At 39.2% G+C, this 13,310-nt stretch overlaps 1 long non-coding RNA gene across 1 annotated transcript; it reads left to right on the top strand.

Annotated features, from left to right (window-relative positions):
- The first annotated feature begins 3,365 nt into the window (after nucleotides 1–3,365).
- LOC140526370 (uncharacterized) lies at nucleotides 3,366–11,934 on the top strand. Its single transcript, XR_011974344.1, has 2 exons — nucleotides 3,366–3,474; nucleotides 11,518–11,934. It is a non-coding gene; the product is annotated as an uncharacterized lncRNA (long non-coding RNA).
- The last annotated feature ends 1,376 nt before the right edge of the window (nucleotides 11,935–13,310 follow it).

Raw genomic sequence — 13,310 nt, forward strand, 5'->3', positions numbered from 1 at the left:
TGAATTTAAATAAATAGTTAAATGTGAAAATTATATATGCACATATTACATGCAATATACATATATAGATACATATAAATACATGTGTATGTGGGTGCATACATTTATAAAAGCACTGGATATAGTCTGTAGATTTTGGTTTGAATCTGTGACATTTGCACTGCGTCACTGGGTAAATCATCTCTTTTGGTTAAAAACTCAGAATAATAATACTTTCATTTTTTCTTTATATCCCCAGCATCTAGCACAAAGCCCTTCATGGGGCAGTCGGTGTTAAATTTCATTCATTCATTCTAAAAACCTTTATTTTGCATCTAGTGAATGCAGGGCACAAAGCAGGATGCTGAGAGAAATAGTAAGTTTAGATAAGAGCAGTCGATAAGAAGAAAGATACTTGGAAGAATTGTTTAATTTTTTTGTCTTTGTTTCCCCAGCACCTAGTACAGGCCCTAGCTGCTAGAAACCACTTATACACTTGATCGATTTATAGATCACTATTGGATAACGCGGGCATTAAAGTAGTACTCCATGAGGCACTCCAAGGCCTAGGAAAGCCTTGCAAGTGGTAAGAGCCTTGAGAGATGTGTGTGGAATTGAATTCCTAGAGGAAGTGGCATTTAAGCTGGATTCTCTAGGGCTTTGAAGACTAGATAGGAATTCAACAGGAAAGAGGGGGTGGAAGGAATGCTGACCCCAAGGAGTTGTGGATAGAACTGAAGCTAATGGAGGCAGGATGAGAGCCCACATCAGGTTTCTGTGGCCCCCACCCAGCAGCCTAAGCAGGGTCAGAGTGGTCTGAAAGGTTTCTGGCCTCCTTTGGGTTAAGCCTTTTTTTTCTTTTTCATCACCATCTTCAATAATAAAGGGCAGCGAGGTGGTGAAATGGATATAGTATGGGGCCTAGAGTAAGGAAGATTCATCTTCCTGAGTTCAAATCCAGCCTCAGACACTTACTCTGTGACCCTGGACAAGTCACTTAACTCTATTTCCCTCTGTTTCCTCATCTATAAAATAAGCTAGAGAAGGAAATGGTAAACCACTCCAGTATCCTTGCCAAATGGGGTCATGAAGAGTTGCACGTGACTGAAACGACTGAACATATGAACCCAATAATAAAGTGTTTGGTTTATTATTTTTATTTTTTTTCAATTTCAATCAACAAACATTAAAAAAATTAATCCCTCCATTTTCCCCATTCCCTTTCAGGCAGCTAAGTTGCACAGTGGATATAGAACATTGGGCCTAAAAGGTAATAAGCATTTATATAACACTATTATGTACAGACACAGTGCTAAGTTCTTTTAAAAAATATTTTCTCATTTGATCCCTACAACCCTGCAAGGTAGGTGCTCTTATCCCTATTTGACAGTTGAGGAAACTGAGGCAGGCAGAAGTGAAATGATTTGCCCAGGGTCACACAGTCAAAAAGTATTTGAAATTGGATTTGAATTTAGGTTCTCTTGACCCTGAACTCTACCCCTCTACCCCAGTTCGGAGTTCTATCCCACTGTGCCACCTAGTTTCCTGAAGTTAGGAAGTCTTGAGTTCAAATATGGCCTCAGACACTGACTAGCTGTGTGACCCTGGGCAAATCACTTAACCTGCCTGCCTCAGTTTCCTCAAATGAGAAATGGAGATAATAATAGTACCTACCTTCCAGAGTTGTTAAGAGGATCAAATGAGATATTTGTATAGCACTATGCCTCCTGCCACATAGTAGGTACTCAACAAATGCTTGTTTCCTTCTTTTTTTTCCCTTCCTTCCCCCCTTTCTTCCATTCTTCCTTTCCTCCTTCTTTCTTTTCTTCTTCCCTTCCTCCTTCTTTCCTTCCTTCTTTCCTTCCCCTCCCTTATGAGCAAATTTTAAAAAACAAAAAAAGCCCTTAAGACACAGCTAGATAGTCTGGCCAAACAAATTCTCACATTATCCAAATACTAAAATGTATGTCTTTACAGAGCAAGCTGAGAGGGTGAGTGAAACCTGCCCTTCCTAAAGGAGGGATCCAGGGCTTACTTCAGGCGCCTCCTCTGCCCCTTCCTTCCACTCCCCAACAGTTGTCCCAGAACCTCTACTGTTCAGTGTGCTGCTGACATCATAGAAGATGTGCCCAAACAGGAGCTTACTGCAGTAAAAATCAGGCTGGCGTTAGAGCGAAGAGCTCTGAATTTGAAGGTTATGATACTTTCCTTGTGACTCTGGATGAGTTCTTCCAGGTCTCAAATAGGCACAAAAATTCATTTTTTTCATGACCTATGTAGGCCATAGGATTTAGAGGTAGAAGAGACGCTGCTGCTGTTCAGTTGCTTCAGTTGTGTCCAACTCTTTGTGACCTCATTTGGGGTTTTCTTAGCAAAGATACTGGAGTGGTTTGCCGTCTCCTTCTCCAGTTCATTTTACAGATGAGAAAACTGAGTTAAGTGATTTACCCAGGGTTATACAGTTAATAAGTGCCTGAGACCAGGTTTGAACTCAGGTCCTCCTGATTCCAGACCTGACTGATGCTCTATCCCCTGAACCACCTAGCTGCCCATGGCAGGGAACTTAGAGTTCCTCTCTTAAGGGTTCAGAACCTGGGGTCCACGAACTTGTTTTTTAAATATTTCAGTAACTGTATTTCAACGTAATTGGTTTCCTTTGTAATCCTATGAATTTAATTTTATACATTTAAAAACATTATTCTGAGAAGGCATCCATAGGCTTCACTAGACTTGCCAAGGGTGTCTGGGATACCTCATATAGCTCAACCCTTTCATTAAAAAAAATTATTTGTGTCTTTTGTTTTAATAACAATAATAATAGCTAAACATTTATATCGCACTTATTACATGCCAAACACTTTATAAATATTATTTCTTTTGATCCTTGCAACAACCCTGGGAGGTTGGTTCTCTCACTATCCCCATTTTACAGATGAGAAAACTGAGGCAAACAGAGGTCAAATGACTTGCCAGGATCATACAGCTAGTAAGTGTTTGAGGCCAAATTTGAACTCAGGTCTTCCTGACTCTAGACCCAGAGCTCTATTCACTGTGCCCCCTAGTTTTGACATCACCTTCATTACTAAATATATCCCTCCACCCTCCCCTGCCCAGTGAGCCATCCCCTGTAACAAGGAATAAAAAAGAAAGGAGAAAAAAGAAATTCAGCAAAACTGTCTGGCTACATATACACATGCATAGCTATGTCCAAGTGTGTATATGTGTGTATATGTATGTATACTTATAGTACTCCACAGCCACAGTCTCATCTCTAAAAAGAGCCCACTACTTTGGAACAAGGCTAAGTCAGGTCCAGTTTTAACTTTCTTGCTAATGTTTTTTTCACTTACATTGTTTTCCTGCTAATAGTTTCATTTTATAGATGAGAAAACTGAGGCCTCCAACCCTAGACCAAGTCCTCATCAACTGTCAACGGCACTATGCAATTCATCAAACACACCTGTAGCACCTAATACGTTCCAGGAAATGTACGAGGTACTGCGAATCCAAAAACAAACAGTAAACAGTACCTGCCACACATACATACATACATATGCACACATACATATATGTGTGTGTGTGTACATGTATGTGTATATGTATATATTTGCTTGAGTAAATAGCAAATACATAGCCAAGTATATTAAAAAAATAAGTACAAAGGAGTATAGTTTTGTAATGCCACTATGTGTGTCCACATCCTGTTTTCTCTCCTAGATTGGGAGCTCATCGAGGGCCATTCTTACTCATCTTTGTTTCCTGTATGACACTCAGCCAGGGTACTTCATTTGAATCTCTCCTTCCTTTCTTGGTTAAACTCTTTGAGAAAACCATCCAAACTCAAGTACTTCTACTTCCTCTTCTCTCACTTGCTTCTTAAATGCTCTGCAGTCTAGCTTCCACCTTTATCATTAAACTCAAGCTGCGCTCTCCAAAGTCAACAAGTTCCTAATTGCCAAATCTGTTAGTTTTTTCTCAGTCTTCAACTTTCTTGGCTTTTGTGCAGCCTTTGACAGTGTTGGATCACCACCTCCTCCTAGACACTTTCTTTTTTCTAGGTTTTGGTGACACTGTTAGCTCTTAAGTCCTTTCCTGTCCCACCTATCCTTGTTGGTTTTCTTTGCAGGATCTTTGTCCTTGTCATGCCCACTAACAGTAAATGCTCTGTCCTGGATCTTATTCTCTTCTCCCTCTCCTCCGTTTCATTTGGCGATCTCATCCATCCCCATAGATTCACGTACTATCTCCAGGCTATATATATAGCCCTAATCTCTCTCTGGAGTAACAATCACATATCACCAACTGCCTTTTGGGTATCTTGAATTGGATGTCTCCTGGGAATCTTACACTCAACATATTTAAAATAGGATTCATTATCTTTTCCCCCAAAGCCCTCCTCTCTTCCCAACTTTCCTGTTACTGTTGAGGATACCACCACCCTCCTACTCTCCCAGGGTTAGAAACTCAGGGTAATTCTTGGCTTCTCACTCTCACTCCATATATCCAATCTACTGTTAAATCTTCTTCTTCTTCTTATTTGGTCCTCACTTCTCTCCACCCACACAGTCACCAGCTTCTAGGGGTGGGGAACCTGCAGTCTAGAGGCCTCATGCGGCCCTCTAGGTCCTCAAGTGTAGTCCTATGACTGAACCTTCACAGAAAAAAATCCCCTTAATAAAAGGATTTGTTCTGTAAAATTTGGACTCAGTCAAAAGGTTACACACAAGCAGCTAGAAGGCCACTTGTGGCCTTGAGGCCACAGGTTCCCCATCTCTGTTACAGACCCTTGCCTAGACTATTGTGATAATTGGTCTCCCTATCTCAGGCTGAGCTCTCCCCACTCTCATCCATCTTCCACTCAGCTGCTAAAGTGATTTTCCATAAGCTCAGGTCTAACTATATCTGCTACTCAATAAATCCCAGTGGCTCCTTTTTACCTTCAAGATCAAATAGAACATCCTTTTTTTGGCATGTAAAATCCATTACAACCTGGCTCCTTCCTACCTTTTCAGTCTTTTTACATTTTCCTCTACTCATCGGAACCCATCATTCCAATGGACTCCATACCTTTTCACTGGCTGTTCTCTACGCTTGACATATTCCCATTCCTCACTTCCACATCTTACTTTGCTTTCTTCTTCAGGATATCTTTTCTAGCTTCCCTTTTGCCCCCTTCCCTATGATATTACCGACTACCCACTCTGTATATATGTTGTATGTATATCGTTATTTACAAGTCCCTCACATCAGAATGTGGATTCCTCAAAGGCAGGTAGGGTGTTTTTAGCTTTTTTTTATCCCTAGAATTTAGCATAGGGCCTGGCGTATAGTAAATGCTTAATAGATACTTGTTGACTGACTAATTGACAGGGTAAATGTCTAGCAATTCAATTTTACAAAAATAATTTGTCAAATATTTATTTTTCTGCTTCATGAAATGTTGTATGTTGAACGCTGGAAAAGATACGAAGTTCAGATACAGCACAATCCTTGCTTCATTCAGTTCACAGTCCAGTAAGAGAATAAGATACAAATACAGTTAAATATAATACGGAATATAAGACATATATTACAAAGGTGCAAAGTACTATGTGAAGCTCTGGGAGCAGATTGGGAAGTGCGACTAGAGGAAGGTCAGGGAAAAGTATCTTTTTAAAATGTAAAAGTGGGTGTGACAAAGGCATCTCTTCTCTTTGGGTTTTCTGCTAGTGGCTGGCTCATCACAACTTGCACTAATGATGACATGATGGGGAGGCTCCCAGATGGTGGCCTCTCACAGCTACAATTCAGTCTCAGAGTACTAGGGGTAATCCTGGTATGGAAAAACATACTCTTACTATTCACTAATGCAGTTCCTGAGCCCCCACTGGTGTGCTTACCATTTAAACAAATTAGCCAAGAAAATACCATTAACCCTTAATCATTAATCATTTACTAAACAAGTAAGACTAATCATAATAGCCCATCTATAAACCTGGCTTATACTCTCCCACCAACGTACATAGTCTGTAGAAGAGAGTAGGCACAAAATAGTGGAGACCTAGCAGGGAAGCATATAAGAAGGGAAAGTCATCAGCTTGGGGCAACTTACAACTACAGATTGTAGACCCAGATGTTCTTGATCTCCTTCAATAATCTGTACCACATATCATCTGCTATGTGAGGCCTCTCATCTTCTGGGCCTTTCTACTCTCTTGCTGTTTGAAATTACTTCTCTGCTGGCTGCAACTTTTTGACCAATAAAGCAATGTTAAGCCCTTTCAGTGAAATAAGAGACCTTCAGGCTGGTGTTTACAAAGTTTTGCAGACCTGCTCCCTTGGCTCAGCTCTGAGGAAGTGGTGGCACTCTCAGCAAAACAATTCACCTAAGTCTGGAATCCATAGAGCTATCCAGGTCCGTTCACTAGTTTGTAAGAGTTTTTTTCCCCTCTCAAGCCAGAAATGGTAGTAAAGAGCAAAGCAGACAAATCTCTGAGGGATTTCCACTTTCAAGTTGTAGGTGACAGTAAAGGCTAAGCTTCTCAGTCTTTTCTTTGCCCAGACAGCTCTTTAAACAGTGGGGTTTCTTCTTTCTTTCAGTTAGCTCTTTTTGCAGAGCTATTCTCCTCTTAGATCAGTTCCTAGCAGCAGCTTACAGTCTGCCTTTCTCCACCCAATGGTCTCAAGTCAACAGCTGCTTTTTTTCTTCTTCCCTCTTTTTTTTTGTTTCAAGTAGCTCACTTCTGTCTTCACCCAGCTACTGTTTCCTTCCTACCCTCACTTCTTTGCTGGTGTTGACCCAAATTCTATGATCATTCATTCTAGTCTCTCACTCAGATGCTGAGTCCTGCCTCAAAACAACATCTCCTTGTGTGAAGTGACTCAAATCTATCTCAGTTTGAGAAGCCAAAATTCACATTTCTGTCATACATACACCTTAGACAGGCAACATATAATTTTTCCACATTTGCCAAAAAAATTCTAGTTATCGTAGTTTCCTAGCCATAACCTTCAAATGTCATATGTAAACAAGCTGCTGAGAAACAAGACACTTTGACCACCTTTGCCATGAATAAATTCTTTTTCTCTAAGGATCTGCTTTCACTTAGGTTCTTTCAAAACTAACTGTGTTTTTCCCCAAGTGCTTTTCTCTGGGAAGAAGCCATACAGTAATCAAATGTATGTCACATGTTCCAATCTTGCACATACATGTGGAGTAAAAATATACATGACCAAAGCACATAAGTAATATATGATTATATATCAATAGTTTATAAATAATGAAAATGTATTTCAGTAATAAGAATCATGAATAAAAAAAACAAGTAAAATGTAGTTCCAAATATGCACACGTTATACATATTCCATTAAAGAACATTGTTTGGCCATATTTGGCCAACAGTCTCTCCTGTTTTCCCTGGTGCATTTTATATAAACCTAATCACTGACAATAGTTATGACACTCTTATCTCGACTTCCTAAATTTCTACATAGTTAATTATTAGTGTTATGTAACAGTAACTGAGTTCATAGATGAATCAGTTTGATTACAGTCCCCTAAAGATGAACTCCCTACAACCGGAATATTAGGGTAAAACGACGTTGTTTTGGGGTTGGATGTTACATCATCAACTGAACTGGTATTTTTTTTTAAATAAGCTTTTTAATGATATTTTCTATTTTTCACATCACCATGTTATCCCATGTATCCTTTCCTCTACCCCTCCCAGATAGCCATCTCATATGACCAACAGCAATATTTAGCAAGGAAAAACTTGTTCGGTTATTTTAGACTTTTTGTGACCCTATTTGGGGTTTTCTGGGAAAAGATACTAGAGTGGTTTGCCATCTTCTTCTCCAGCTCATTTTACATATGAAGAACTGAGGCAAACTGGGTTAAGCTACTTACCCAGTGTCATACAACTAGTAAGTTGTATCTGAAGCAAGATTTGAACTCAAGAAAATAAGTCTTCCTGACTCCTGGCCTGGCATTCTATCCACGGAGCCACCTAGATTTCCCAGAAGAAAAATAAGTCCTCACAACTCATTGATATCTTCAAAAAATTCAAAACCACATGCAACATATAACACCTATGGATCTCCCACCTCCATGAAGGACTATGTTAGGGCATCTTTTCATATCTCTTCATTCAAGTCCCACTGGATCTTTATAATTTCATCACCTTTACTTTGGATTTTTGGTTGAACTAGCATTCTTCTGTGACTGTGATAACACAAGGTTGAGTTCTCTAAACTTTTGAAGGTAGCAATATACAATTTCATCCTCATCACTATCATAATTTTCTAAGTTACTATCCAGCCTTGTTATTCAGCAATAGACAGGTAGATCCTTTTTCTAGGAATCCATTTAGTTGACTATCCATTATTACTGTCTATAAGTTTATCAGGAAGTTTTGATTGGCTCCCCAGTAAGCTACAGATGGTTTTGGTTCTTTGCCTTTGTATAGCCCTGAGCCTCCTCTGGGAATTGCTTGGAAACTAGAAAGTTGCCCAGTCTCTCTGGTTGTGCTTCGTCTTTGAAGAGGATCAAAAGACATCACCATTGTAAAGTGAAATTTCAGTGTTATCTGACTATGGTTGATCAGATCATTACAAGCTCAGAATGCTCTACCACAGGTTGGGCACAGATAGTCCATATGAATTTTGGGGTGGATACTCCAAATTTGCTCATTCTACATTTACTTTTTGCTGTCTCAATTCTGCTTTGCTCATAGAGCACAACACCTTTTCTGATGCAAGCATGTTATGCTGAGCGGTCTTGTGCCAGTGTCTCCCATGTTGCACAGTCAAATCCAGAGTTCTTGAGAGAGACCTTGAGAGTGTCCTTGTATCACTTCTTCTCACCACTATATGATTGCCTGCCCCATGCAAGTTCTCCATAAAGTAGTCTTTTTGGCAAGCATACATTTTGCATTCGAACAACGTGACCAGCCCATCAGAGTTGCGCCCTCCGAAGCATAGTTTGAATGCTTGGCAGTTTAGTTCAAGCAAGAACCTCAGGGTCTGGTACCTTATCCTGCCAGGTGATCCTCAGAATCTTCCTACAACAGTTCAAATGGAAGAGATTCAATTTCCTGCATGGTGCTGGTAGACTGTCCATGTTTCAAAAACATATAATAATGAGGTCAGCACAATGGCTCTGTAGGCCTTCAGTTTGGTAGTCAGTCTAATACCTCTTCTCTCCTAAACTTTTCTTCAGAGCCTCCCAAACACTGAGCTAGCTCTGGCAGTGTGTGCATCAACCTCATTGTCAATATATACATCCCTGGAAAGCACACTACCAAGGTAAATGAACTTATCCACGGCATTCAAAACTTCTCCATTTGTTGTAACTGATGGTTCCACATATGAACAGTGCGGTGGTGGCTGATGGAGCACCTGTGTTTTCTTAGTGTTAATCATTAGGCCAAAATTAGCACAGGCAGCAGAGAAGTGAGCCATACTTCTCTCTAAGTGCAACATTGTAGAACATAGCTTTCCAGTATATTGCCATTTTGTGTGTTTGGTGCGTATCAAGGTTCCTTACCAAGACTTTGTCACCTACATGAAGATCTTTACACCAAATATGAGCATTGCAGTTACCTATTTCAGTCAAAATTTTTCTGAGCTATGATCATTACTTGAAAATAATCCTTTTTCAGCATAGCCTTTAATCAACAAATATTCTGCCTATGAGCTCCACCGTCTTTTTTATTAGCTTCAAATCCAGAGCACAAGTCAACATTAACAAGTATGGAGAAAAAACAAAACAGAACAGAAAGAAGACTGTATATGAAAAGTGAATTTTTATTACCCATAGCTTGCTTTTAAAATAGGTATATACTGAACTCAACATGTTCATTTTAACTTTTCCTTGCTTGTCTTTATCTCTTGGGATTCCTTCTAATCTCTTCTGTGTATTATTTTTTAATGCTCCATTGACTCTCGTTTTCTTCTTTTCTACTTTTTTACATCTATTACTATTCCCTCTCTCACTTCCAAATCCCCTCTTCTATTAAAAAAAAAGCAACTTTGTAACAAGTAAGCACAGTCAAGCAAAACAAATCTACACTTTAATTTGCATTTATCTTAATAGTAGTTTGGAGCATTTTCATTTCACAAAATCTATTTCTCTGCATTTTCTATCCATTGTTCCTAATTCTTCCATCTGGGCTGAGCAAAATAAATAATCCTTCCTCTAGGGAATAAATAATTTAAAGGAAGCAATCATATCTCATCTGATTTCTTTTCTTCAGGCTAAATAAGTTAAATTAAAGCTTAATTTTTTTTTAAAGTCAAAGTTTTTTTAATCCATGAAACCTAACCATTTCTTCTTCCCACTTCTCTTCCTCACCTCCTTGAAAAACGAAAGAAAAACAAAACCCTTGTAACAAATGTGCATAGTCAACAAAAACAAATTCTGAGATTGGCTAAAATAAAAGAAAAATTCAATCTCCTTTTTGAGTCTATCACTTCTCTGTCTGGAGGTGGACAGCAAGTTTCATCACAAGCCTTCTGGAATCATGGTTGGTCATTGCATTGATCAGAATTCTTAAATCTTCCAAAGTTGTTTGAGTTTAGAATGTTATCATGATTGGATGAAGTGTTCTCCTGGTTCTACTTCTCTTGGAACCTACCCTGTTTCTGAGGGTTGTCAGTCCTTAAAAAATTCCTGTACTTAGATTAAACATAGTCTGGCTCTGAATCCTCTGAGATGTTGTCACTACAGCACACCATGAAACCCCAACCATTCTACTTACTTCACTCAGTATCAGTTCATACAAGTCTTCACAGGTTTCTCTGAAACTGTCTCCTTCATCATTTCTTATAGTACAATTTGTGATATTCTTATACCATAATTTGTTCAGCCATTCCCCAGTTTATAAGTATCCCCTTCATTTCCAAATATTATCACAAAAAAGTGGCTATAAATATTTTTATACAGATGGATGCTTCTTTCACTGATCTCTTTGATTTCTTTGACCTACTCTTGGTATTGCTAGGTCAAAAGGTATGTAGCTTGGGGGTGGAGCATATTTCCAAATTACTTTACAGAATTTCTGGACCAGTTCATAGTTCCACCAACAGTATATTAATGGTCCTGTTTCCCCATAGTCCCTCTTGCATTTGTCATATGCATTTTTTTTGCCATCTTTTTCAAGCTAATGGGTATGAGGGAACAACTCTGCTATTGTATGGTAGAAAAAGTCCTGAACTGATAGTCAATTTATCTTGAGTGAGTCACTCCTCTCTCTTTGGGTCACAGTCCCCCGTCTACAAAATAAAGCAGCAGACTAGACATTTTTTGAGTTCTGACATTTCTGTTCTACAAATTGAGAACCCAGCCATCAAGGTGATTTGACTTCCATATTGGAAAATCCTTCCTTATTGGAAAATCAGGTTTAAAGTGACCCAGTCTGAATTTACCTGTAATCCCAATCTTTTTAGTTCTCTATACCACCCTGATGGGGCATCAGGGCCTACAGAGTCAATAAATGCTTGTAGAAAAGGAGAAATCATAACAATAATAGTAAAGTAATCCGATTCTCTTTGGTTTAGGAACCTGAATGAGGGGCAGGGTGTAATTGGCAAGGACAGGAGAGGAGAGCTCAAGTCTTCATGCCCATCCAGGCTCCATAGTCTCTTCAGCTACTTCTAGCTTCCAGCTTTGACAAGAAAAAAAAATGATACCATCCCTACTTCAGGTTGCTGAAGGGGAATTAAGACTCTGGGAAGAAGCCAACATGAGAGGAGTTCAGTGTCCATCATGTCTTTATCCCTAATTGCTAAATTAGAGACTTCTGGAAACTCCCCTTTGGGTGAGATCTAGGATTCTCTTTTTTGGTTGAATTGAGTTACCTCACTTCCAGTGGGAGAGCTCCTTCACTCTGTGTTGTCTAGTATATATTCCCTTCTGTACACTTTCTCTGATTTTTTTTTTTGCTACTGATTTGAATAAATGGCTTTCTTGGTTAAGTGCTATATAAGTTCACTGTGGAACTAATATTTGGTAGGAAAGGAGTCAAGTCTTAGTTATAAGGTCCTGCTTCCCCCATTAATGAAACAGCAATCAGAAGTTAAATTGAAGCTGAAAATCACATCCTATAGACTAATAATATTTAGGGGAGCAGATAGATATGATTCTAGCCTGGTATCCCCTCTCTCTGAGGACAGCCGAGTAGCCAAGCATCTGCATATCCACCCCCACCCCCCACCCCCCACCCCCCGCCTTCTTCCTTCCCTCCTGGCAGGAATTAAGGTCTCCCTTAGAGAAGGGTTGGAGAAAAAGAAGCTAGAGATGTCTATCCTCCCTCCCTTCAAGCCACACAATGACACCCCCATGCTACATGTGGGGGACAGTCCTTACCACAGCAATAAGGGAACTCGCTTTTCTATAGAGCTTTGAAGTTTACAAAGAACTTTCCTCATAACAGCTTTGTATGGAAGCATTTTTTAAAAACCCCTTCTTAGTTCAACCGAAAATTTTAACTAAATATATTTCTTTGATCTAAAAATCCTTTCCAGACTTTTTTCCTGTTTGAAAATGTGCAAAAAGTAAAGAACAAAGACTAAAGTCCGAGGATCAGGGGTGGAAACTAAACTTCATTCTAATCTAGTTAAGATCATTGCTTCACCATCCCCCTCCCAGCAAGGTGAATGGCACCCATCACCCACCTAAGAGCAGTACCCTCTTTCCATTCAGATTAAGATAATGCTCAAAGCCAAAGGTCTTTCGATACTTGAGGTGAATGATCAAGGAAGAAATAGAACAGAAAGTGGTTAAGCAACTATTCTGAATATTAACCCCAAACCAAATATTGTGATTTTCTTCTTCAAGATTCCTATATGTGTTACCTGGAAATATCCTGGGGTAGAGAAACACCTGAGGGCATGGGGGGAGGGGCTGGAAGACTAGGCCAATTTGACCATATTGGGTGGACCTGTGAATGAGTACAACTATCCTGCCAAGCAATTTGGAATTATACACAGAAAGTTACATCTCTACCGCTGCTACGCCTACGTCCAAAAAGCTGAAAACTAAGGGGAGGCCCATCAATTGAGGAATGACTGAATAAATTGTGGCATATGAATGAGATGGAATATTATTCTGCTATAAAAAATGAGGAAATAGATGATTTCAAGAAGACATGGAAAGATTTATATAAACTGATTCAAAGGGAAGTGAGCAGGAATAAGAGAGCAATTTATATGTAATATTAATGTTATAAAAATGAACAAAATTGAGAACCTTTATCAACTAAAGAAAAGTAAATGAGCAAAACCAGGAGAATGATTTATACAATGACAACAACACCGTAAAGATAAACGATATTGAGAATTGTAAGATCTAT

Source organism: Notamacropus eugenii, chromosome 1 (assembly GCF_028372415.1).
Source record: "Notamacropus eugenii isolate mMacEug1 chromosome 1, mMacEug1.pri_v2, whole genome shotgun sequence".
Taxonomy (NCBI): domain Eukaryota; kingdom Metazoa; phylum Chordata; class Mammalia; order Diprotodontia; family Macropodidae; genus Notamacropus; species Notamacropus eugenii.